Source organism: Rousettus aegyptiacus, unplaced genomic scaffold (genome assembly GCF_014176215.1).
Source record: "Rousettus aegyptiacus isolate mRouAeg1 unplaced genomic scaffold, mRouAeg1.p scaffold_m13_p_6, whole genome shotgun sequence".
Classification (NCBI taxonomy): domain Eukaryota; kingdom Metazoa; phylum Chordata; class Mammalia; order Chiroptera; family Pteropodidae; genus Rousettus; species Rousettus aegyptiacus.
Window position 1 is genome coordinate 9,667,584 of NW_023416309.1, and position 27,272 is coordinate 9,694,855.

General features: G+C 42.6%; 1 long non-coding RNA gene across 4 annotated transcripts; it reads right to left on the bottom strand.

The window, feature by feature from the left end:
• Window positions 1–2,832: 2,832 nt before the first annotated feature.
• On the bottom strand, window positions 2,833–27,272 carry LOC107520803. Of its 4 annotated transcripts, XR_001599416.2 has the most exons (4): window positions 24,299–27,272; window positions 23,961–24,055; window positions 6,632–22,551; window positions 2,833–3,990 (listed from the first exon to the last, which is right to left on the bottom strand). It is a non-coding gene; the product is annotated as an uncharacterized LOC107520803 (long non-coding RNA). The 4 variants fall into 4 exon arrangements; XR_001599415.2 differs by having other exon boundaries at window positions 6,632–24,055; XR_001599413.2 differs by having other exon boundaries at window positions 23,961–27,272.

Genomic DNA, 27,272 nt, shown 5'->3' on the forward strand with positions numbered 1-27,272 from the left:
AGGCAATGCACTTTCCTTTTCCTGTGTGTTTTCCATAATATATGTCATTCCTCACTAAAGGCCCAATTTACCCATTCTCATGTACTGCTCAATTTATTGGATGCTGCAATACAATAGCCGAAATGCTGGGTGAAATGGTAAATCCAGTAATTAAATATTTAAGTGATTTATAAATATGGTTTAGGGAAGCTTTGGTAGGAAAGATGGCACATGGCTAGTCTAGAGAAATCCCCGTGTTTCAGAAACTTTCCCCCAGACACCTACATCCAACACCCAGGCCTTTTTGTCTTTATTGAACTGAGCCGCCAACTCCAGCATGTGCAAATATAGATTTAACAGGCAAACGTGCAGCCAAACCCAGGACTATAAGTGTTTGAAAAGGCAGATCTGTTTGATGAGCAAATAATGTGTGATCAATAAAGACTTGTCAAAATGAAATGAAAGGGGAGCTGTTGTTTACAGAACACAACATCTAGCTTGCCGTAAAGAGTATACAGACTGAACGAGAACATAGTACAGAGTGCAGGGTGAGGATGGAGTCAGGCCTGAACAGTGTGTTTTAGAAAGGTAATTCTGCTGTTCTTGCTCAATGTGGGCCACCTGGATTGAAAGTGGACTAGGCTGTATTCAAAGAAGGCTTGGCCTGGAGGCATGTGGTGTTTAAATACCAAGGAAAGTAACATAGTCAGGAACTGATTAGAGAGCTACACTAGGCTTTCTAAAAATTAACGTCTTAATTCACAGTAGCCAAAAGGTCTCCATCAATGGATGAATGGCTGAATAAAATGTGGCATATCTATGCAATGAAATATTATTCAGCCTTAAAAAGAAAGGAAATTTTGACACATCCTACAACGTGGATGAGCCTTGAGAACATTATGTTAAGTGAAATAACTTAGTCACAAAACGTCATATATATTGTGTGATTTCACTTATATGAGGTAATTAGTCAAATTCAGAGACAGAAAGTAGAAGGATGGGTGCCAGAGATTGAGGAGGGGAAAATAGGAAGTTAGTGTTTAATGAGGGCCAAGTTTCAGTTTGGGAAGATGAAAAGTTCTGGAGATGAATGGTAGTGACGATAACACAACAATGTGAATATACTTACTGCCACTGAACTGTACGCTAAAAATGGTTAAAATGGTTAATTTTATGTTATGCATATTCTACCACAATAAAAACAAATTAACGTCTTTTGTCATTTGGCCCATTCCAACTTGGATTGTAGTGGCCAGAGTGTCAAGCTCTACCATTATTAGATGGTGAGTAACTTATTGTCAAGGATTAGATTATTTATCTGTGCACCCTCCTCCTCCACTGTATCATGGTTCTCAAAACACGGTCTGTGCTTGCAGGATGTCCACAAAGTCAAACTCTTCATAATGTTACTAAGGCATAATGTGCCACTTGCTATGATGATGTTGACATTTGCACTAATGTCACAAAAGCAATGGTAGGTAAATTGCTGGCGCCTTACCACAAATCAAGACTGTAGCTCCAAACTGGACTGGTAGTCACTTTATTCTGATGCACTCACAATAAGTAAAATTGTAACTAAGAACGTCCTTGATGAAGCAGTACAAATTATTAATTTAATTAAAATTCAACCCTTGAGGAAATATCTCTTCAATATTTTGTGCGACAAAATGTGAATGTTTAAAAAGAACCTCTACTGCCTAGTGAAGTGCAATGGCTGCCTCCAGGAAAAGCACTTGCATGACTGAGTGTCAAACTGAAATAGCCACCTTTTTTCATGGAACATCATTTTTACTTGAAAGAACAACTGACACACAAACGAAGGTTATTCAAATAGAGGTATCTGGCAGATATTTTCTCAAAAATGAATAAAGTCTGCCTGTCATTTCAAGGGAAAAAACTCATGGTATGGTTGCCAAAGCTAAAATCTAAGCTTCGAAAAGGAATTTAAGATTTTGGACAATGTGAATCCACCACCATGAGCTTGAGAGTTTCCCAATAATTAAAAGATTTTCTGATGAGAATAGTGGTAATGTAAATTAATGTGATTTTCGATGTTGTAAAACTAAATGGGTCAACATTTCAAAAGTTCGTCTGACTCAGTGAACCAATATTTTGCAAATGACCAATGCATCAAATTCCAAAACCATACATGGGTAAAGATACATTTAAAGCCCAAGACGGACCAATGTATTTTAATGTAGCCAGCCAGGTACCAAAAGTGGTTGTTATGTTTTAAGATTCCATATCACAACTAAACTTTAAGAAACTAATTCTCACTGAGTTTTGGTATAATATCAAAGAAGAATATCCACAACTTTCAGAAAATGCAATGTTTTTCTCTTTTCCAACTACAAATTAGAATAAGGCAGAATTTTCTCCATCTATTGCAACAGATTGAATATAAAAGCATATAAAAGAATCCAGCTTTCTTCTACCAAGTCAGATATTAAAGAGATTTGCAAAGATGTCTGTGCCTTTCTTCTCATTGATTTTTTTGTTATTGTTGTTTTGGAAAATAGTCACTTTGAATAAAAAATATTATGTTAACACATAGTAGGTTTTTATTACTATTGTTGAATGCATTATTAAATAAGTATTATTGACATTTCTCAGTACTAATTTTTTATATCAAGAGATATCACCTACATCAGCAAAAGCCCTTTGGGCTCCTAGGTAATTTATGGGTCCTAGGATTAGAAAATTTGAGATCCTCTGATATCGCACAAAATCTTTAATATATACCTTAATAAGTAAATAAAGGAATTTACAAGTGAGTGAATGAATGAGGATGTTGCTACCAGAAAGTATGGTTATTAGTGGTAGAAAAGAAAGAAGTGGATTAATGTATGAGACTTTCACAGAGTTAGCCACAGTAGAAGAGTTGGTGGTTTCTAATTTGAGGATGTCACAAATAAATAAAATTATCAAACAATTTTGGGAACCAACATAGAATAGCCAACTTTTTATTTGGTCAAGGAAGTACATTTGAAAAAATAACTACAATCTACCATCACCATTATTTCATAAATGTCAAGACATTTTCACAGAAAAAAAAAAGATATAATCTTGGTATAAAGAACAGTTTTATTTTGAATAAATTTAGCTTTTTTGAAAGATCACTTTCTGGTCCTTGTTTTTCCTGCTTTGCCATAGGCCAGTGGACACTTTGCCCAAACCAGACTTGATACCATCAACCAGGAGCAGGGCTGGCAAACTTTTTTGTAAAGACCAAATAGTAAAGACCTTAGGCTTTGCAGGCCAGATAGTCTCTGTTGCAACTACTCAACTCTGCCATGGTAGCATGAAAGCACCCACAGACAGTAAATGAATAAGATATCTGTGTGCCAATACAATTTTACTTACAAAAACACATGGTGGTTGGATTTGATCCACCAGCCCTTGTTTACTGACCCTTGATCTAGAGAGTACATGGGTTCCAGAGAGAGGCCATTCCTTCCTGGGCACCACGGAATCTGGAATTGCCAAGATAACCAGCATTACCATTTCTCTGACAAATAGATCAGGAAAATCTGCTCAAAAAGCAGACTTGCCCTCAGGGTTATATCCAGCCTATATGAGGTATGGAGATCTCTACCGCATGGTGCCATAGCTCTAGCACAAAAACACTTTCACCCTGCTCCACACTTTCATGTGGGAAAAGGCTCTCAGCTTGGTTTAGAGGTGCATTTAAATGCCCGAATTTCCAAATCCATGACTTTCTTCAGAACAAAGGGATGCATTTTTAGAAAGGGAATCTCCGTTGCCATCTTCTTCCTTCCAGGATGTCAAGATTTGCCAGGCGGCCCTCCGCCAGCCACGGGCACATCCTCCCCGCAGCTGCTGATCTGCCCGTCAGATTAGGGGCACACACATATGGTGGCAAAGGCAGGGGAGAATGAACCACATTGTTTCTGACATGTGAGCACCAGAGCTGTGAGCATATGGCCTGGAAGGCTCTCCAGGAATTTCACGGGACATTTCATGCAAGTTGAGACTGAAGCATTCAAGAACCTGGATCCAGAGAGAAAAAAGAGAGGCTGCAGAAAATATTTTCCTTTGAAATATTTACAACAAACGTGGGAGAAGAGAGTTAACATCTGTAATGTAAGGAGATCATTGGAATCATTTAAGAAAAAGGTGAAAACCCCAAAAGAAAACTGAAAAATAACATGAAGCAGTAATTCACAGAAAAAACATGAATGTCCACTATATTAAAAATGAAATTTATCTTTACCGTTAATAAATAATACAAATTATAATATGACATGTTTTTACTTATGTTTTAAAAAAATAATTCTTAACACTGATGTAAGGGCAGCCAAAGGGACTATTTGTATATTGCAGGTACGTACCAGTTGGAAATCAATCTGGTAATACATACATAGAATTCTAAACATATTTATATGTGCAGAATACACTAAGATCAGCCCTGCCCTCTGACAGATCATCTACCTCTGTCAGTAGAATCCATGGTGCTAATAGCTTCTTCTAACAGTTTCACAAATCACTCATTGTGAAACACAAACTAAAACTTAAATGCCTCATTTTTTTCCTCTATCGATGATACTGCAAACCCATATAAATATAACTTCCTCCCTAAGCATGTGTAGGTTCGGGGGTCCCTGAGTAGAGCTCAGAATTTATTCTTGGTTGAGTCAGTCCACCACTTAGTCATTTGGATCCTACACCTATCATTTAAAATAGCCTCAGCTTCTCTCAGCTTAGTTGTCAACTGTGAATGACATCAGTCAGCCTGCCTCCTGTGCCATCATGCATGTTCTCAAGAGGTGGAATAACAGGACATAACTGAGGATAGAGCTCAATGGCAAGCTAATAGATACCTCCTTCCACATTGTTGCTGATCTTTTAAACAGCAATTGGAGTTGTCCACTCTGTTACAAATCTGAATAGTTTAATTTGGATTGGGACGAATTCTTCTGTCTTCTTCACCCATGGAAAGTAATGACAAATGTCTTAAAGTCTAGTAGAAGGACAACTATAAAGCGTAAGAAGTTTCCCTGAGGGAAATTTTCCCAACTCTTCCTGGCACTGTAATCCTGCCCAGAACCCTCCTCTCCCTCTCTCCCCAAAGAGCACCCCCTGGCCCTCTCTCTAGGACTTGGCTCACAGGTCCCTGTGATCTAATGCTAAGTATGAGTTAGCCAATCCTGGCTGCAAAGTGATTGGTAAGTGGTTCAGAACTGGTTCTCAGAGTTAGGGATTAGAGCCCTCGCTTTACCATTTACTAAATGTATAACTTTGAACATGTCACTTAACCCTTCCGATCATGGAATTCCTCACCTATAAAGTATCCCCAAGGGTGCTTGTAAATCTCAATGAGACAGAGGTCACCATGCCTTGTAAACCAAAAGATTTCATAAGTAGAGACTAACTTGTTAGTGTTACCACTACTAAAACTAATACTAAATTGTTTTCTTCCTATTTAGTATGGGGAGAAGGGCAAGGCTTTCTAGAGAGTTCATGAGACATATGAGGGGTTTAAATCCAAGGATGCAGCAGCCTGAGACTTTCCTATAGACTTCACAAAGAAAAGGGATGTGATATCAAAGAAACAACTGAGCCAAGATTCTAGAATCCTTGAATGCAGGTCCTTTGAGAGCCAGCCTGGTGCCCAGCCCCTGTAGATGAGAAAGTCTGAGCTTCAGAGCAGAGAAGGAACATGTTGGATACCACATCATGAGTAAATAGAAAATGGGGCCCTGGTCCTCTCTCAGCACCTTCAAACTTCTCTCCCTGACTTTTGCCTTCAACAATGCTCATTTGAGGGAGCCCAAAGGAAGCTCTGGGAGATGAAATTAGAAGCTATGAAAATGCTTATTTTATATATATATATATATATATATATATATATATATATATAAAGTTTGTGCTGCTGCACTTTATATATATATATAATGCATTTTTAATATATATATATATATAAAGTTTGTGCTGCTGCACTTTATATATATATAATGCATTTTAATATATATATATATATATATATATATATATATATATATATATATATAAAGTTTGTGCTGCACCTACATTTCCAGCAGATTTGCACCCATCCCAAATACACCTGGGAGACCTTAAGTCCCCATCCTTGTTTCTAGGTGAGGAAGCTTGGAGCTGTCCTTAATTCCCCTTTTTCTCTTACACCACAAGGCAGAGAGGGACCTTTTACTATTGGTCTCTGGTGACCTCAAGCACCTAGAACCAATCCTGGCTTGCAACAGCACTCAATAAATCCTGCAGCTGAGGGAATGTATTTGTTGAATGAATGAACATGTCTCAGGGTGAATTGACTTTCCCAAGAGCATCAGGTACTAGGCAGCAGGGCTTGAATGAAAGTGCTTTCCTCTCCCTCCTGTCTCCTGTATTCAGTGTGTAGAATCACAGGATATGCAAGACAAACAGACCTGCACATAGCACATTTCCCAACAGCCTTTGAAGTACTTTAATTTTTCCACAGGTACTTTTCTTGGCAGCCACACTCAAAGTTTTCGGTCGCTCATCATTCAACAAAGATTTGAGAAGTGCTTATTTTAGACAATGTAGAAAGTGAAGTGATACAACATCTCTGACCTCCAACCCCCCACCCACCTCCAGTTCTGAGATGGAAACCCCATCAGGATTGGCAACCTACCTGTAGCTCCAACCAAGCAAAGCACGGGACTTGCAGCAGCCAGTGGTCATTCTGTCCCTTCTCCAGCTCTAATTTTCCAGGGAGGATATTTTGTCCAAGAAGCTCCACCTGGCCTTAAGTGCCAAACCACACATAGCTATGAGTGCAGCTGTGTCACAACCATTGAAGTTTCTGAAAGAAGGAGGTATGATGTGAGTGCCATGGTGATGACAGACCCTTCAGAAGTTCAGTCTAAGCATTGGGATACCCCAGGACATGGGAGTGTTGACATAGGACCAATGAATTCTTCATAACAACAGAACTCGAACTACAGTGTCATTTCCTTCCTGGTCCTTGATTTGGAAGCCAAGATTTAGCTCTCAGCATTCTTAAAACGGAAGGAATTTCAGCAACACTTCCTGTCTTGGACATGAGGAAATGCATGCCCAGAGAGCTTAAACAGCATGCCTTGGGTCACAGCTGAAGCAGTGGAAGTAACAAGAACTTACACTGCTGGATCGAATGTGCACAGTGGTGTCAAATGCCACCTGGATACACAAGAACTCCCTACCTCAGAGTTCATTTGCTGAATAGTTTCACCCCAAGTTCTTTTCTCACTGGTGTGCGGTTGACAAATTGCATTTGTCAGTAAGGAAAGGATTGAGTCCATTTGGGGACATCCTTCAGAGGGAATATTATGTAGCCAGTAAAACTCATATCTTCAGAGCATTTTTCAAGCTCTGTGACAATATTCATTTATTTTATTTTAATGAAAGTAGCAGGAGACCAATTTATATATGCACAACGAGCCCTAATATTGTGGCTATAATCCATTTCCTCTGTAATGGCAGTGATTTTAAAATGCACCACTGGCTTAATAATATTGCAAAGAAAGGAAACATGAAATCAACTATAAGAAGCATACTGATTTCAGAAACATTAAATATGAAAAATGTGCATCCAAGAAGAAAGGAAATGTGACATAAATTTACCACACAAATGTATGTGTATATGTGCCCATATAAGAATAACAAATCTCTGAGGGGAGATTTTTATTTTATCTATTCTTTTCAATATTTTTCAATTTTATCTCTGATGTGTATATACTAATTTATGAGAAAAAATAAACTTTGTGTGTAGAACATTAAAAATGAATGTGAGAAAAATGCACATACCTTTTTGACTCACCCAAGGATTACAATTTCCATTCCCCATTCTTGACACTTTAGCTCTTCTTTGTTTTGTTATGTTTCTTCCCTCCAGTTTCTAAGCACAGTTTAATATTCCATCTTCCATGAATCATTAGCAGGCTCCATAATGCTTTCCCCACCCCACTGCATTTTAGTGGTATGCCCTTGGTTTTCAGCCAACATCTCTTAGGAAAGGCAGGTACAATTTTTGGTGCAGGTGCTGTAAGTATGCCTATGATCCCGCCCTGCACTACAAGCAGAGGCCTTGTATAAAGCACCGATGGGAAGAAATGTTTAGACTCCAGTGCTAAGAGAAGCTATTCTTTCCTTTGAGAACATGGTAAGCTTTGGTTTTTCACCCTAACAATCACAAATATGATCTTGACTCTATATTATTTTCCTTTTCGCTACCTGCTAAGAAATTCTTAGAGTCAAATTTGAAATTCAACTAAGATAACTCAGTCTCTATGGTGGGGCTATTTAAGTACATTTTTTCTTTGATTCTGAGTCTTAAATTAAATATTTTATTTTATTGTTTATGTTCTTCTGTAAGCAGTGAAAATCATTAGTGAAATAAGAATAAAGTAAGCAAATACATTATACTTATTCTTGGTAAAATCTTTTTCTGACTTCTCCTTCCACTTCTCCCTTTTTTGTACCCAAACTATGAAAAAATATTGTGGGTTATGCTTCTAAATTATGTCCTACATTTGTCCACTCCCCTCATCTCCACTGTCAGCCTGGTGGCCCAATGGACAGTGACAACAAACACCTTGCTGGCCTTTCTTCATCTTCTCTTCTCCCTTCTCTGTTCCATTTACCCATCCTTCCACCTCGGAGTACCTGTGATCACTCAACAAAAGCAGCCCCCTCTCACTTATCTACATCTTATCACCCTATTTTATTTTCCTTGTAGCACTTACAATGCCTGAAATCATTTTCATTTGTTTACTTGTTTGTTTTTCTCTCACGTCTTCCCTATTCCTGCTGCATCATCAGTGCCCAGGACTGCCTGGCACATTGTAGGTCCTCAAAATTTGTTGGAAAAATAGAAGTCTGGCTTAACTCCCACATCTACACAGCCACTGGTACTTGCACAGGGCTGTGACTCCTCATGCCTGCGTTCCCATTTTCAAACAATAAACGAATTGTCACCAGTGCTATCCCCTTCACCTCACAGCGTGGGACTCACCTAACACGTTTGTGAGGGTGGGTAGGGGTGCAGAGGGAGTTGCCACATGCAAGGGAGGGAAGAAGACCACTGCGGTGATGAGGACCTGTCCAGGACAATCTTCAGCAGGATCAGGATCACTGCTGAGAGATCTAGAGAGACCTGTGGCCCCAGACGTTGTTCCAAGGGTTATTCTCCGTCCATTCAGATTACTTCATTTGCCGAACATTCAAATGTCATATTAAAATTCTTTGCCCTGAAGGAGCAAAGATTCCCAAAGAGACCTCACACACTCAGAGATTTGTTCGTGGAGATAAATCTTCCCTAAGGCAATAAGAAACTGGGTCTTTCTTTTCTCTGGCTGTGTCACCCCTGCAAATCGAACACGTGGGTCCAACTTTTGCCTTCACTTTCCCTTTCAGCCAAAATGCCTTGCTGGTTCCCTAACCTGCAGGAAGCCCTCTCTGTTTTTTACTGCCTCGACCCAAGGAAGTTCTCACTGGCCCCAGAAAGATGTTTATTGTGGTGCAGGGTTGAACCTTCCCACCACCACCCTTTTCAAAAGAGATTCTACCCACTTATTCTAGGGATTGGTGATGATCCTTAATTCCTCTTTAGGGAATTAGGTTATGACCCTAATTCACCTTCTCTTTGGGTCACAAATGCAAATCAGGGCCAAGGAATAGTCCCCAGTAGCCTGTGGTTTCAATACGTGAATCACTCTATTCTCTCCAGAATAGTAACTTCACTGGGATATTGTCGGGGCAGTGATAGGCCTGGGGGTACAGGCCCTGGAAAAGTTCCCCTGACCTTTGTGCCCCAGAAATACCAGCACTTGGAGAAGAGTCAGAACAGCTGAAAAAGGAAGAAAGTACCAGATGGTAGTGAGGGCATGAGGGAGGAGGGGTCAGGAGAGGGCACCACTTTTTCCTGGTGTGCTTGAGGTTTGGAGAATTGGGGTCTCAAGGAATTTAATTTAAAACTCCTAGATAGCTTTAGTACCTACTTGGACTCTCCGCCCTGTCCTTAGCCCCTAGATACTACCCAGAACTCCTGGGAATCTGGGAAGGGGCTCTAATCCAGTCTGACTAGGGGGAACCTCAAAAAATGCTAAGAGGTTAGTCATAAACATACTCTGTTCCCATTTTACAGCTAAGGGAGCTGAGGCAGAGTGGGTTCTGCAACAGCACAAAAACCAGCCCGAGCGCTCCAGCTTCAATTTGCTGCGTTCCAAAGCTATACTGAATCTAGGTGTAAGATTTCCATTCCTCTCCCTCTTCTTGCAGGGCCCAGCTGAAATCTATGTCATACACATGTATGAAATATTTAAGCCTCTCCTGAGTAGCCTTGCATCACTTCTAAATCGATTTATTCTAACCTAATCTTTATCTGCCATGGTTTTCTGGGCCAGCGCCATCAAGGAAACCTCTTGGCAGGTGAGAGAAACTGAAAACACAGAACATTTGTTTTTAATGGTTCCTCCACAGCCGGCCGTTTCCAATATGGCAAAGTCTGTGCAAACCATGAAATATGACTGGTCCTTGGAAATGACCCCTGATGCACTCTGAGATTCGTGCAGATGGGTGCTCGCCAAACTGCGAGCATAAAGTTGTCAGGAGCCCCTTAAAACTGTAACAAGCACTGAGGGGAAGTCAGGAAGGTGAATGTGCCCAGCCAACAGCAGGGGGAAGGCTGGGAGAAATCCTGGCAGGAGTACTAGTCCCAGCCAGTCATCGTGTTCCTAAGTGGACTTTTAATAGCTTCGGCCATAAAAGGCACCGTTTTCTCCATCTCTGCCTGGGTTTCAACAGTATTCACTTTTTTCCTAGCTCTTTTTATTTTGATAGGAATGCTCCAAAATATATAAAATGGCTTCACCTTGCTTTTCCAACATGCTCAGCTGTGGAACTCCAGAAGGAAATTCCAGAAGCTGGGCCCAGGGCCCAAGAAGCCTCTGGAGTCCTCCTGGTGGCCACAGCTCCCAGAGCATGATGTGCCAGGGAAAGGGAACATGGAAGCCTCTCCCACTAGACCCAGGATTCTCCAACCTCCACTGGAAGGTTTCTTACCATACTGAACCATCAGCTTCCTGCCTTGTTGCCAGCCCATCCCATCCAGAATTTCCATCAGGCCCCCATCCCTGGACTAGCCATGACCAGGGTGGGAAGACAAAACACGGCTCTGTCCCAAGGAGTCTTGGCCTTAGACCTGAGAGAGAGCCTGGCAGAAAGAAGCTGAGACTTTGAGTCTACCTTTTCACCCTGCTCAGTCCCACTCATAAGCAGCGGGGCTTCTCCTGTAGTTTGCCACCTGAATTCCGTATCTCTGGGTTGAGGAGAAAGGGCCCATCTTGAACCTAACCTGACTATCACTCTCTGACATCCATTGCTGCAGGTTCAGGGACTATCAAAAACTGTCAGGAACCTGATGCATCCTCTATATGACTGGGAATTTAAAGTTCAAGAATGCAGGCTTGAACAGAATAGAGTGAGGCAGAATGGAGTTCAGATCTCATCTTTGGGACTTCCTGGCTGTATGACACCAGGAAACCACTTCTCTGTGCCTTAGTTTGCCTGTTTAGAAAATGGAAATTATAATAATCACTCCTACCCAAGAAGTAAATGAGATTGTTTAGGCAAAGCATAATGTACACTGCCTGGCAACAAGAAGCCCTCACACATGGCAGCCACTGAGAGTATCTCTGTGGTACTAGATCTGGTTCTCTTCCATTTTATAGACATAAAGAGGACATTCCGCCCTGTGTAACCAGTGACTATGAGTCAACTGGTAGTGAGCAGAAGTGACCTTTGTCACCTCAGTGTAGGACATGTAAGAACAGCATGCTTTTAACACACTCTACCATTCATTGGTGATCCCTGAAGCTACCTGTTGTGATGGCAGCATCACTAGATGATAGGGCCTTTGGCAGCCTCGGTCTCTGACAGAGTCTGTAAAACAGAGCCCTCTGCCAGTCTCTGCAGAGCCTGATGAGTAAGCCAGAAATAAATCTTTCTTGAGTTAAGCCACCAAGACTGGTTACCTCAGCATAACTCAGTGCTTCCTGACAAATACACCATCCAACTCCCCCTGCTCCCAAATCAGCACCAGGAATATAGTCTTAGTTCTGCATTTTGGACATGGGGTTTGGATTTTGGATGCCTTACACCTTCCCTCTCCCCATATTCCTAACAGGAAGCTGCAGCCCTCAGCCTCTCCCACCCCCATTGCCTCCCCTCCAAGAGGCCACAATGCTGAGGACTGAGCAGGTGTGGACTGGACCAGGGTGAGGATGGTAGGAGAAGCTAGGGAGGGAGAGAACTATCTGGAGCTACAAATGGATCTGCCCCCTCAGCAGCCAAAGCTCTCTGCTTTAACTCAAAGCCCAGGGAAGCATCCATGCCTTACACAAACTAGCTGCAGTGCAGCCTCCCTGCCCACTCTCCGAGTTCCATAGTCCTAAACTCCTTTTGAAGATGCAAAAGGTCACTCTAATACCATGTTTCCTCTGAATAAGCCAGATTTTTACTCTTCTGATGGGTTCTGGAAGCTAAAACAGGCAGAATTTTCCACAGGGCTGTAGAAAGTCAGAGCTAGAGGGGCCACTCATACCAATTCTGTTGTGTAAAGTAGGAAATCGAGGATCAGAGAAAGGCTGGTACTTGCTCAGTGGTAGAGCAAAGCAGTGACAGCCATAAGACAGAATCCTGCTCTCACTTGACACACTGATCACAAAGGTCATCAAATTTGATTCTTCTGGAATCTAAGCTTTGCTCACACAACCAAGTAGCCTGGCCAAGAAGGTGGCCTCCACCAATTATGGATGTCCATTCTCAGAGACCTCAGGCTTCTCCTAGGCAGACAGAGAACCCAGAGGGGTTATCTGCGTGACTCTGCCTGCCTAAGTAACCAGGAGAGCTTGAGATTTTCATGTGAACAGGGGGAGGCCTCATGGTGGGTCTACTACCCTCACCTCCCATCAGTCTCCATCCAGGCTCTGACCCCAGTGCAGAAATGAAAGACTCCAAGTATCAGGGTCTGAAGCAGGAAGGGGCCTTAAAAGCTGTAGGTAGATGACTATCACTGGGTCATTGCCCCATGGCCCTCTTCTGAAGGGTCATTTGACCAGTGGCTAGATTCCCACTGTGATGGGCAGCATACTACCTCCTATGTTCCATATCCTAGGCATTCCATCTTGGACTTTGTCTTGATATCTGTTGGGACATCCCCTCGGCTCCAGAACTTCCCTGTGGGGCCACATTAAACCTCTCTGTCCCATGACAGCCCTTCTAGAATGGGAAGTCTCTTGTGAATATTCTCTCTGCTATAAATAGTTCAAGGCTATCATAAAACTTGGTATCCTATTCCCTCACCTCCAGCCCCCTTGCTATTCAAAGTGTGCTCCAGCAACATGGGCATCTTCTGGGAGCATGTGGATATACAGAGTCTGAGTCCCACCCCAGATTTACTGAGCTGGAACCTGCATTTTAATAAGTTTAAGTACAGGAAGCTTTGGCTTAGATACACACTGTCCATGTATCTCCTAGAGTAGAGAACCAAGAACTTGAGTGTGTAGGACAGAACTCTCCCCTCTCTTCTCCTAAGGCCTCTTTATAAATGGAGGACACTGATAACACAAAGGATCCTGGGTCCACTCAGATCCCTGAGTCTTCTTCACAGAAACTGCTCCCAAGCTATATCTCCACATTCTGGGTGGGAAGGAGTTGGCATGTGCCAAATCAGGTACGGAAATTTACTTTTAGCCAAAGTAAACAGCATTGTTCTTTCAGTCGTGTCTGGTCTACTATTTAATCTACCAGTTTTCAAATTTGCGGGCATAAGATCACCTGGTAGGCTTTAAAAAAAACTCTATGCCAAAACTCCATCCCAGAAGAATTGAATAGACTCTGGGGAGTGTTGTGGGTGTCTGGCTTCATCCTATTAGAATTTGTTTGTTATGATCCTCCAGACAATTCTAATATGTATCTGGATAGAGAGCCACTGATTTAACACATCTGTTAAGAAGTAGATTTTTTTTGTTAACTTCAGGCTCTTGGGTCCATCATTCTGGGCAGCTCACTTCTCATAGTGACTCTAGTTCATGGCAATGTATCTGTCAGTTACTACCACAATATCGTTGTGTAACAAACAACCACAAAATCAGAGAGAATGCAATAAGAAACGCTCATGTAAATGACATATCTGTGGGTCAGCTGAGATAGCTCTACCTGCCTGTGTGCTGCTTACTCTAGGCTGTAGTGGCATGTGACTTTCTTCAGATTGTGGAGCTGGTTTGGCCATGCTTCTCTCTGCATGTGTGTGAGTAGGGTGACCAATTCATCCTTGTTTTCCCCAAATTTTCTTGATTTAGCACTGAAATGTCCCAACACACCTCACAGTCCTGGGAAAACTGACAATGGGATATTCTATCTGCGGTCAACTGGATAGGTCTGTCTCCCGTTCTCTCAACATCCTTAGGATAGCCAGGGTATATACTTCTCAAGACACTGGCAGACTTGAGAAAGCAAGCAGAAACAAGAGAAACCTAGGTAAAGACTGGCGTGCTGTCACTCCCCATCACATGTCAGCTTTGTCAGCCCTGTTGGCAAGAAGTCTCTGGTCCCAATTAACTTCATCTTATTAGAATTAGCCTCACTAAAGGCTGCCACTATCTTTTTGGATCTTTATTCAGGTATCTGGTACCCCAGCCAAAACAGGTTGCACAATTGAGCCCAACGTGAAGCAGCACAAAAAATATAATTCTTTTGATGAGGTCATAGCAGGCATGTGGATGCAGAAAGGGGTGCAGAACTGAAGCCAATTTTTCCACCGTTCACAGGCAGAGGGGTTCTGGCTTCCAAATGCAGATGACCTAATTCCTTCCTGGCTAGTTCCAAGGCCTGAGACCCTCTTCACTCCAGTCCCCACCCAGTTCCTAAAGCACATATCTGCTCTAGTATCCCATTGCCTCTGTGGCTTCACCTCTCTTTCCTCCTTTCTCTCCTCTTCTCTTCCTTCTTCTTCTTCAAGCATCTGGAAAAGTAGGGATGATCTTATGTCAGCCTCATTAGCCATCTTGACCAGAAATCGCCTGTGGCAATAAACTCCAGCCTACCAAACTTAGTCTCACTTCTGCTTGGCAATATAACTTGGAACTCTGATTCACTACCCACACCCTGGGACACAGCTTTTGTGTACCCATAACCCAGATGTCAGCTAAGACCTCCAGGCCCTTAATATCTAGGCACACTTGGCTGGAGCCCCCAACTCCCAGGCCTGGGAGCCCACAGATATCTTTGTGTGGCTTTTCCTACTCCCAGCAGCTTCATGCAAACACAGGCAAACCGACCTGATGCCCATAGAAGTTTACACTTATGACATGTGAACATGTCATAAGTTAGTGACTTTGATGAGGGCAACACGAAGCATGGTAGCCTGCATCACAAACCTCACAGTCCATACTACACTCCAATCCCTATTCCTTCCACCCACTCCCTTTCCTCCTCCCTCTCCCACAAAGCCCATCCCTTCACCTCTGTTGGGTCCTTCCAGCCCCACTGGGGTCCATGGGGATCTAAGCTTTTGTCTAAGGAGGAATGTGGGGGAATGTTCCCCTGATTACATGTCAATTATTTATGACCAGGTTTTAGACCCCAGATCTCTATCATTCCCTAGTCCCCCAGAAAGCATCTGGGCTCTGATCCCAGTTAAATACAATAAAGCACAAAGAAGGAGTAGAGACTCAAGGAAAAAATTTTAAAGAGCTTCACTGCTTTAAAAATTATGTGGGCTGACTCACCCCTCATCCCTAAATGTATAAGCACAAACTCCACAAAATAGGAAATAAAGGACTCCTGATCTTGCACTCAGCTGGACTCTCTCCAGCCTTGCTCCACAGCCCACCCACAAGTTGCCCCGCAAGCTGTCAGCCAGGACAGGACCACAGAGTTCAAAGGGGGCAGCAACTCAGCACCTGAAAACCAGATTCAGATCCTAGCACTGACACTTAGAGGTTGACTGTGCCTGGATAAGTCACTTATACTCTCAGGCCCCTGCTGAGCTGACACCTGGTGAGAGGGGATGTTATGGAAGTGCATCAAAGAAACAGCATAGACGAGTCACCTCAATCCTGGAAAGTTCTGCCCCATTGTGAGGTGCTGCTCTTACTTGTTGAGCTCAGGCAATATCACTGATTTCAACACATGCCTCAGTAAGCCCCTAGTTAGGAAGGAGGTCCACTAGTATGAAAACAACATGTCTCTTCCTTACACCAAATGGAATGGGTTTCTAGATGGGCTCCACTGGTAGGGGCGGCATCCCTACCTGGCAGAGATGACTGAGAAGAAAAGGCTTTGCCACCCACTCCCCAGGCTCTGGGTCTCAGGGCATGAAGCAGATTTGGCAGCTACAAAGAGCAAAGTAGAAGGACCTGAGCAGCTGGGCTCAGGTCAGGAACAAGTGCTTGGGCTTAGCAAAGACAGAAAATGCCCAGCCCAGCCGCCCCTGCCCTCTGCTGGAGCCCTCCACCAGGGCCGGACCCTCACTGCCAGGTTGGCAGGGTCCCCACTGCAGCTGTGGGACTGACCAGAAGGGAATCTGCCGTCTTCAGCTTGCTTTTCCCGCCCCTCCCCCTGACTGTCTCCCTTTTTGGCTCTCTACCTGTATCTCCTCACCCTCTCTTTTATTCTGTTCCTTTTCTCTCTTTATATCTACATTTGTGTCTGTCTCTGTCTTAACCTACATCTCTCTTTTTATGTGGTTTTCTTTCTCTCTGTTTCCTGGCCTCTCCATCTCTCTATCTCTGGAGTAAAGTATGGGGGAGAGGAGATGAGGCAGAGCCCAAGAGGAATCCCAGATAAACTTGAGCGGAGATCTCTTCCATCCCCTTCAGGACTCAGGGAGTTGGTATCCTGGGAGCAGGTTGAACTTGGAGTTGGGAGGAATGTGGGTCCATGGGTCACTTCAGGTATCCTCACAGATGAAACCAGGGCCCTGCCCTGTGCTCCCAGGACAAGGGAACCCAGTAGTCAGCTCTCACTGACACCACAAAGATCTATTCAGCAAATGTTCTTTAGCCTTTCTCTGGACCTAGAGACTGGGCTGAGGTTGGGGATGAGAAGGAATGAGGCAGAGACCCTGCTCTGATAGAGCTCAAGAACATGCAGGAAAAGGGTTAAATATGCTACCACCCAATTCTACCCACCTGGTATCCTGGGGCCACTCAAAGGGGAAGCCAGGACATTTGGACCCACAACCTGTGCTTCCTGGAAAGGTAAAGTGAGAGCTGAGCCTCATATACTTAGAGAGTTCCAGGCTAAGAAGGAAAGATGATATTCTAGAGAGTGTCTCTGGGGAGCAGCTGCCATTTGGTCCAGCCCAAGCACAGGGGGAGTGTGGGGACCTGGCAGGGAGGAGACTGAGAAAGGTGGCTAAAGTTCTGCCAGGCATTTAGAGTTTCCTAAGCCAGAGGCAATGGGTGGCCCTGGAGTGACAGGAGTCGTAGGACCATGGTGGGGAGGCACTCATTCATCTGAAACTGGGAAAGTGATCATTTCCTCTCCTCACGTTCTGTGGAGAAAGGGATGTGAAGGAAGAGACCATGTGGACCTTGTTGTCTGCCTTCAGAAGACAGAGTATCTGCTTGGCTCTCAGTGTTGAAAAAGACATCATGATGCACTGATGTCATTCATAGGGAGATGCAGGACCACACACTGGGGCTTAGTTTCTAAATTAAGAGCAAAACCTTATTTTAATGTAATTCCTTCTCTAATTGGGTGTAGGAGGTGATGGCTATGAGGCCAAAGGACAGAATAACTGTGAAAGATGAAATAAAAGTGGTGTCTCTGGCAGATTGACTTGAGGCCCCCTTTGGGGTCATTAGCCCACCCAGCCATGCCTTTCCCTGCCCAGTCATGCACCCTGTGCTTCTCTTTCTCCCTGCTCCAAAGGTGCTCTGAGACATGAAGAATGAACAGATATTCAAAGCTTTCTTACAAGTGGGGAAACTGAGGACAAGATGGGGGAAGGTGCTTGCCAAAGGTCACAGAATATGCTAGAGTCAAGGCAGGGCCCTCAGCTATGGGATATATATGTGCATCTGTCCACTTCAGGGTTGGTGCTACTCCTGTCTTCCTTGGAGTTTGGAGGTGTGTGGCCTGCACACCTTGAGAATGAGCTGGTGACCTGAATGTCATCTATGCACAGGAGGGGTTGGGAAATCCAGTGGCAGAAGCAGAATGGCTTCTGAAGACCATCTCTCATGCTTAAGCATGGACAGGTCCTCTTCACTGTCACTCTCATAGCCACTGTAGTTTGTGATGACAGTTATCATCTCTGCATCCCAGATGAGGAAATTTAGGCTCGAGAAGGGCAGGGGTCCTGACTGAATGCTGAGACTCAAACCAGAATCTGTGAGCTCTTCAGTTTATGCCTTTTCTCCATCCTGCCAAATGTCTGAGGAAATTTGCATTTGAACATTTCCACATGATGAGAGCATGAATAGTGTGTATATATTTATAGTATACACATATGTGCATATGCACGCACACACATATGCACACATACATATGCACACACAATTTTTTAAAATCTCCACTGGCTCTCATTGCCCTGTGCTGCATGGAAAATTAGTATATCGGCACAGTCACTAATCTCTCCTGTTTGGATCCAAGCAAATGACAGGATCGGTCTCCATCACTGCCACAGCTAAACCCCAGGGCTCTCCCCAGTGTCTTGAATAAGAGTCAAGATGACCCACTTTCTCCAACCATTCCCTGTCTCCTGGCTGCTTTGGCTTGGAAACTGTCAGCCTGGTAAATATCACAGGCTTAGCAGGCCGATTCCAGCTTCTAAGCCTGCCCCTTTTTGGTTATCCAGCCTGGCTTATGGGACCAAACCCCAGGGTCCTGCCCCAAATGCCAGGGTTCAGTTGTCCATATGTAGACATGACCTGTCTGCCTAGCATGCCAGTGCCCACTGAGATGCAGTGCCCAAGTACAGACCAAGGACACTGAAACCCTCATCAAGCATTTTCTGGGTGCTGTATCAGGCACAAGAGCTTAAGATGGGAGATTAAAAAGACACAGACTCTGCCCTTTTGAAGATCCCAGCTTGTAAGGGAGCTGGTCATGAAAACAAACCCAGAAGTAAACAGCCGAACAAGCCAAGCATTCTCTGAACACAGTGGAGGGAACAATCATTTCTGCCCAGACAATCAAGAAAGGCTTTCAGAAGTCTCTTGAGTTGAGATTGGAATGCAAATTAGTATATGCTATATTAACATGTCAGGGCAGGGCCTTCCAGATGGAAGGGACTTCCAGATGGAAGGGACAGCACGAGCAAAGGCACAGAGGCAGGAAAGAGCAAAGGCAATGTAAACAGAGTGGCTGCCTGGAAGGGCAGCTGGAGTGAGATCCTGACTAACTTTGAATCCCAGAGCAGGGGACACCTTTGATCTCCAGGCAAGTCTCAGTGGAGGCAAAGTAAAGTTTGTAAAAGGAGGCACTGCAAGATGCAGACGGTTTATCAATAGGCCCTGCCCTCACCTTAGGTCATCTTGCCAGCTGATTTCCCCCTCCTGGTGATCTCTCTCCCTGGAATTTTCCTTCCCATCGAGTATGGAGCATTTTCTCCAGACATCAAATACTGCTTAGTGTCAATGTTGATAACTACAACCCTCTTTGCAGTAGCCTTTGCAGAAGGCAAGCAAGAGGGAATTTTCAAAGGCTGCAGCCCTCAGGGTACAAAGCTGGACTTGCAGATATGATCTCTGTGTTTTTTCAGGAGGATGAGCCAGAAGGCTGACCTTTGCCTTTGGCCTCAAACTTCAAGAAGTCAAGGTTGATGGAGATAGCTGGGGTCTTCCTGGAGCAAGGGCCAGCCACACCCAAGGCCCCCATGTTATTCAGGAGACAGAGTACTAGAGTCAGAGTACTATCTCTGAGCAGGTGACAATAAAAGCTATTCCTTTCTGTAAGACCTCCTTAACAAGGAAGACCCATGGATATGGAAGTATGGATGGGAACAGGCTGGGAAGGCAGCCACAGGTACATCCTTGGTGCCTCCTTGGCTCAGTGATTCTCATACAGGACAGCCCTAGAAGTGCTCCTGATTGAGGCTCTCTAGACCCCTGTTAGGTGGGTGTCCACATGCCTGGCACAACTCCCTGGTCCCGAGGGTACAGAAGCCAGGATGAGCTCAAAAAGGAATCAGTTACTCTCTGACAACAATTTGATTAAGGTGTAATTTTAGTATAGCAAACCACACCCATCAAGCTTAAATAAATGCAGCCATACCGTAGTTAGGATCATAACATTTCCATCATCTCCCAAAGCTTCCTCCTTCCCTTTGTATTCAGTCTCTCTCTCTCTTTACCTCCAGCTTCAGACAACTGTGCTCTGCTTTCTGTCACTTTAGATTAGACTTTTTTTTTTGTCTCATATAAATGGAATCGTATGGTATAGTGTCTATACTTTCTTGCCTGGCTTCTTATGTTCAGGATTCTGTTTTTGAGAGTCGTCTTGTTGCCTGTACCAATAATTTACTCTTCTTTAGTGGTGAGTAGGTCATATGATTTGTTTACCTATTCACTTGTTGATAGATATGTGGGTTGTTTATAGTTTTTTAGCTTTCTCAAATAAAGTAGCTATGAACTAGACTTTATGTGAACACAAATTTTTATTTTTATTGGGTAAATATTTAGGAGTGGATCTGAATTTCTGAATCACATGGTAAATAGATATTTGATGCTAAGGAACTGTCAAGCTGTTTTTCCAAAGGGGCGGTACCATTTTATATCCCCCCAGCAATGAAAGAGTGTTCCTGTTCCTCCACATCCTTGCCAACACTTGTTATGATCGGTCTTGTTATGATCAAACTTGTTATGGTATATTCTATCAAGTGTATTTCACTGTGGTTTTTATTTGCATTTCCCTAATGACTAGCAAGAAGTGTTTTCTCATGTCCAGATTTCAGTCTCAAGTCTGATACTCTCCAGTTCCACTCTTGCACAATGCACATCACCTCTCTGGATTTTAATTGTTGTGTCTGGAAAAATTACGTACTAATCTCTGCCTTGTACCCGCCACCAGGCCTTTGTAAAGATGGCATCAGATAATGTATGCATATAGCAGAGTGCACAAAAGTATTCGAAAGTTATGAAACTCTAAGTTGCCACTTTTCATAGCATTCAGCTCATTTGTCTTTCATTTTACATTCATCATTCATTGCAACAGACCCCTTACAAGTTTTCCTGACTCTAGTCTTATCCTCAAAAGGGCAGCCAGGGTGGTTTATCTAAAACACCACCAGATCTTAGCCTTCCTTTGTGTTTAATATTATATTTAGGTCTTGTCATTGCTATAAGACCCCTCATTGTTATAATTAATAACATTTATTGAAAACTCAGTATGTGTCAGGCACTATTCCAGTTGCTGGGAATAAAAGACTAAACAAAGCAGAGAGCCCCTGCTCCTTAGTGAATGAAAACCCATTTTCTTATTGTATAAAAACAACAGAGGCCCAGAGAGATGAACAGGCAGCCCATAGTCACACAGCAAGCAAGCAGCAAAGCAGGAACTAGAATCGGTTCCCTTGTCCCCAGTCCTGAGACCTTTCGGCCACTCACAGCAGCCTCCCTCTCACCTGGTATTTTTCTCAGAGCCACAGTGGTCCAGAGCTAAGAGAAAGCAGCCAGCAGGAGATAGCATAGAAATCCATTTTCTTCTCTGGAGGAGCCCAGCAGGAAGCTTTACTGGGGCCCCTGAGCCCACTGCCCCTTTTTTAGAAGCCTCGTCATGAATAATTGCTTCTTGTCAGAGCCCAGACCTGTGACTAGTTACTAAATGGTGCCACTTGCTCCTGCCTCCTTTCCCCAAGGCACCTCTTGATTTTCAGCCTGCGAGATACTCTGTCTCTAAGAAAAAGAGCAGAGCAGCATTCTCCTTAGGTTGCTTTTGGCTGTCAATCTCCCTCTAAATGGGAAAGCCTTGCACAGTGACATTTAAAGAGGACTCTGCTATAAATCCCAGGCTTCATTCCTACCCCTTATGAGCTCCCTTGGTTATTCCAGCCCAATGCCACAAAATGCCAGGGTCGAGAGTGGGACAAATGGAGACTCCTGGGTCCAAGAAAGAGGAACAGACATGCCAAAGTTCATGCATCAAACAAAGAAGAGAGATATGATTAAGAACTCAGATTTCCCGCCTCCTATCTCAGTACCTTTTTCTGTATTCTATCATTACTCTCAATAGAAATACTGCCAGCACTCTCATTCTCTCCCCAAGACCCCAGATCTCTGCCCAGTAACCTGCTTCTGGGCTGGGAAGGAATCTCCTCCAACTGCCACTCCCTTTCCTGTCGTATATGTATCAGTTGACATACATCAGTAGATCACAGACACCACTAGCTAGATCAAGCCGAAAGAGATTTAATAAAGGGAATTAGGTACTTACAATGGCTGTGGAAAGGCTGGAGGAGAAAGCTGCAGGCTCAGCTTCCAGGAATGGGTCTCAGAATGCCACTGCTGAATGGGTTTGCTAGAGGAGCTGCTCCCTCCACCATAATCAGAAAGCTGGAGGCCCCAACTGTTCATTCAAAAAGAGATGTTGTCTCTGAATGACCTGGAGATAATGAAGCTACTGTCCCAGATGCTGGCTCCAGGACTGTACTGCCTCAGAGCTCCCACCTTGGGGAGGGTATGGCTAGAATGGATGTACGTAAGTTCATCTGTGATATCCACCCAGATGCTTGTGGTGGCTTTTTCTAGAAAAGACTCATCCCTTTAGCTATACTAAACAAATCTCTCTGGCCTATGTTCAAGCCATGGTATCGAGCTTTATTTTACTTATTCTGAACTTGTGTCTTAAGCTATAAACTTGTAAAAAAAAAAAAAAGTGCAGCGAAGAGCTCAGGGCTGAATAAGAAACCTAGATTCGCACTAGAGCCCCTCTGAGAAGTGCAGCTTAGTGGTTGCAAGCACAGACCCTGGAGACTTCCACTTGTGTGTGCATGCTGGCTGTACCCTTGTATCCTTGTGAATCTGGGTGAGAACTGACCCTTCCATGCATCTCGATGTCCACATCTCTGTAATGGGATGATAATAACAGTACTTAGAACAATGCTTGCCACTAAAAGAAAAGTTGGCATGGACTTAACTGTGTCTCCCTTAAATTAATATGTTGAAGCACTAACCCCCAATGTGATATTATTTGAACATAGAACCATTAGGAGATAATTAAGATAAAATTAGGTCATAAGAGTGAGACCCTTAGAAAATCGAATGAGTGTCCTTATAAAAGGAGACACCAGAGTTCCCCTCACCTCCATGCCACACTCTGGAAGCACACACACAGAGAAAAAAGCCCAGCAAGAAGGTGGTTGTCTGCAAGCCAAAAAGAGAGACCTCACTAGAAACTGTCCATGCTAGTGCTTTGATCTTGGATTTTTAGCCTTCATAACTGTGAGAAAATCCATTTCTGTTGTTTAACCCAATGAGCCTATGGTATTTTGTTATGGCAGCTCAAGCAGGATAAGATAGCTGTTGATTAGTGAGAGTTATCATTGTTATTCCTAGTTTTCCAGCTCTGTGATGTAGTGTCAGTTATTTGATGCCTCTAAGCCTTAGTTACCAACTCCAGATTAGATTTCTCAACCTTGGCACTATTGGCATTTTATGCCTCATAATTCTTGTTGTGAGGCTTGTTCTTTGCATTTTAGGTTAGTTGGCAGCATCCCTGGCCTCTACGCACTAGATACAAGTAACATCCTCCTCTTCCCAAGTCATGAACATCAAAAATGTTTTTATACATTGCCAAATGTCCACCCGTGGGGTGCAAAATCACTCCTGATTGAGAACCACTGCTCCAGAATATGAGGACAGCTTTATTTGTTCACAGTGCTATCATGTAGACTAAACAAGGAAAGGGATGTGACATTACATGTAACCTAGGAGTCACCCCACCCCTTCAGTAAATAAAGTTTGCTCAAACTTTACCTCATATCCTGTAGGAAGTTCAGTATCCTCCCCAAATTTCTGAAGACTCTTAAGAGTCAGCATTCATGGTCACTTCTTGCTCCATTTTCTTGTTTCTGAAAAATTACTGATGTTGCTAATTTTGCCTTTGCATTTTGGATGGTCTCAAAAGCGGAAGATAAACTGTTTTTCTTTATTTCTCCAAAAGGGCACCAGAAGACAGCAGGTGAGCATATCAGAGCTGTTACTACAGATTCCTAGTAACGACAGCCTAGTCTGACATGTCACTTAGGTTTGCGTATTAGCCATCCCCAGCACCACTTACCATGTAGAAGATCTCATGCCTCCATGCTGCTCACCTTTGTCCCTCAGGAGTCATCTGCCATGTTTCCCTGCTCTGTCTCCTTCAGGACTTCTGCACTTAGCACTCTTACTAGTTGCCCAGGCATGAGGGTCATCCTCTCCAACCAGAATCTCCATCACCTCTGCTTTCTGTGGAAGATGTTGCTGGGGAAAGCACCATCCCTACTTTTACCAAAGCCATCCCTCCCACTAGAAACATGGAGAAACACTGGTTAAAATACAACACAAGCAAATTTATAACCACATTAATAAACTCGAAAGCAAGAAGGAAAAATACTCCCATGCCAGAAACAAAAGACAATTCAAAGCCAGATCAGTAAGCAAGATCTAATGTCAAATGGCCCACGAGGTGTAACAGCTGAATAAAATGCTATGTTTTAGGATCCACAAGGGATGAGGAGGTAAGGCAGCAGATCCTGTGCACAAACAAAACTACCAATGATCTCTCTGCTTAAAGCCAGGAGCCTGGGAAAGCTGTCCCTTCAGTAGAATAAAAATGAGAAAACCACCACCCACCTTTCACAAAGGTGGGCCAACCTCCCCAAGCCATGAGTGAGACAGGGGACATCTTGAGGGAAGTCAGAGCTCTAAATCTATTTCATAAGCACTTCGGGCCCAAAAACCATACCACTTACAAGGTATAAGACCCTTGGAAAATAATTACAACAAAGCCTACCCAGGGCCAGAGAAATCCTGAATACTGTAGTATAACTGAACACAAAACCAGAACTTTCTAGATGGGAAACATCACCTTCTAAAGATGAGTTCAAAGTAGAAACAAAAAAAACCAAAAAACAAGAAAACACAAAGCAAGCGAGGAAAGTAGAGCCCAAGACAAAAATCTCCCACCAGGTCTTACAGGAGTTCTGGACAGGTAAAGAGGATGATGAGAGGAAGTATTTGAAAAGATAACAGCTGATAGTTCTTCAGAATTGAAGATAGATGTGAGCTCTTATATGAAAAATGCAGCCTAAGTTCCAAGCAGTATAAATATAAATACACTCATATTTGAAGAAGGGGATTGACACATCAGAAACTGATGAATCAAGCAATCGATGTAGAAGAATATTATTTAAGTGTAAAGGAACTAATAGTAATATACACAAACAAGACATGGGAGAAAGTAAGGTAGAAGGAAACTAACTTCATTGTTTCTTATGGTAGGAAAATCTCTTAAGTTATTATTCAAGAAACGAGACCTAAAAGAATATTGTATATAGTTGCAAGGCAAGCACTAAAGAAACTAAAAATACTTAATACACCTTCCAAACTATTAGAGGGAAAACCAATACACTAAACAAACCACAGAAATACAGACAATGAAATAAAAGACATTTAAAGGAGGCATTAAAATCAGAAAGCATAATATAAAATAACATGACAGACCTGAGAATGAATGTACCCTATCATATCATTAAATATAATAGGATAAATTCGTCTATTATTTATTTTTAAAACTCTCATTTTTGGACCAAAGAACGAAACAAAAAATAGGCTTATGGAAGATACCTCTGATTCCCCCACTCAAATATCCTCAGCCTCACCCCTCATTTCAGCCATGCCAAGGTAGGCAGTTCTGTGGGGCTTGAGCTGACTTCAAGTTGGCAGTATCTGGATATATCAAGCATATGTATCTTTTCTGTCTGCCCCTGGGCTCCTCCAGTGCAAATGGGAGCTCTCTGGGTACACATGTGTGAACCTTGAAAGCGCAGGAAAATCAACACCTCCAGGGAAACACCCATCACTGTTGAATGAAGCTCATCTTCGAAAAAAATGTTCAGACTCATTGATCATGAGGGAAATGCAAACAAAGCGCCAGATGTAATACCATTTTATTCTCATCTTATGGCCAAAAATAAGAGCTCACCAGTACAAAAGGATGGAGAAAACATGGATCCAAAAAAACCCCAAAACTTTCATATATTACAAATGGAAATGTAAATTTGTAGAATAATATTAGAAAACAATTTGACATTATCTTATAAAATTGCAGATTCCCATAGTAAGTTCAAGCCTGGGTGTGTTTCCACGCAAAATTCTTGCAAGTGTACTTTATTAGACATTGGTAAGTATATTCATGGCAACACTCCAAAATAGCAAAACCATGGAAATGATCAAAATATCCATAGACAGAATAATAGCTAAATAAATTTGTGACATATTTACACAATGAAATATTATATCACAGTCAAACTGAATGAACCATAGCTACTGCAACAATATGGCCATATCCACAAAATATTAAATTCGGTGAGAAAAGTGAGTATCAGAAATGATACACTGCCTGATACCCATTTTATAAAGTTATTAAAAGCAAATTCTAAACAATACAAATCTTAGAAGAACAGCTATAGATTCAGTAGACTATACTGAAAATAGAAGTGAACAACTAAAATCATATTTAATGGTGAAAGACTAGATGCTTTCTCCTAAGATCAGAAATAAGACAAGAATTTTCTTTTGGCACTTTATAAACTTTCCAAATTATTAAAGGGACATGATCTTATATACAGAAAATCCTGAGGAATTCACTGAAAATACCTATTAGAATTAATTAATGAATTTAGGAATGTTGCAGTATATAAGATCGATATAAAAAGCCATCATATTTCTACAAACTAGCAACAAACAATACAAAAATGAAACTAGAAAAAGAATTCCATTTGCAATAACATCCAAAGACTAAAATATTTAAGAATAAATTAAACAAAAGATACGCAATACTTATATACTGAAACTTCAAATTAATGTTGAAAGAAATTAAAGATCTAACTAGATTGAGAGATATTCTATGTTCATGTGTTGGAAGATTTAATATAAATAAGATAGCAGTATTTCTAAGTGCATCTACAGAATCAATACAATCCTTATCAAAATTCTAGCTTCTTTTTTGGCAAGGTACTGAGAATAGTCAAAGCAATCTTGATCAACCATTTATTTCTGGACTCTTAATTCTATTCCACTGATCAA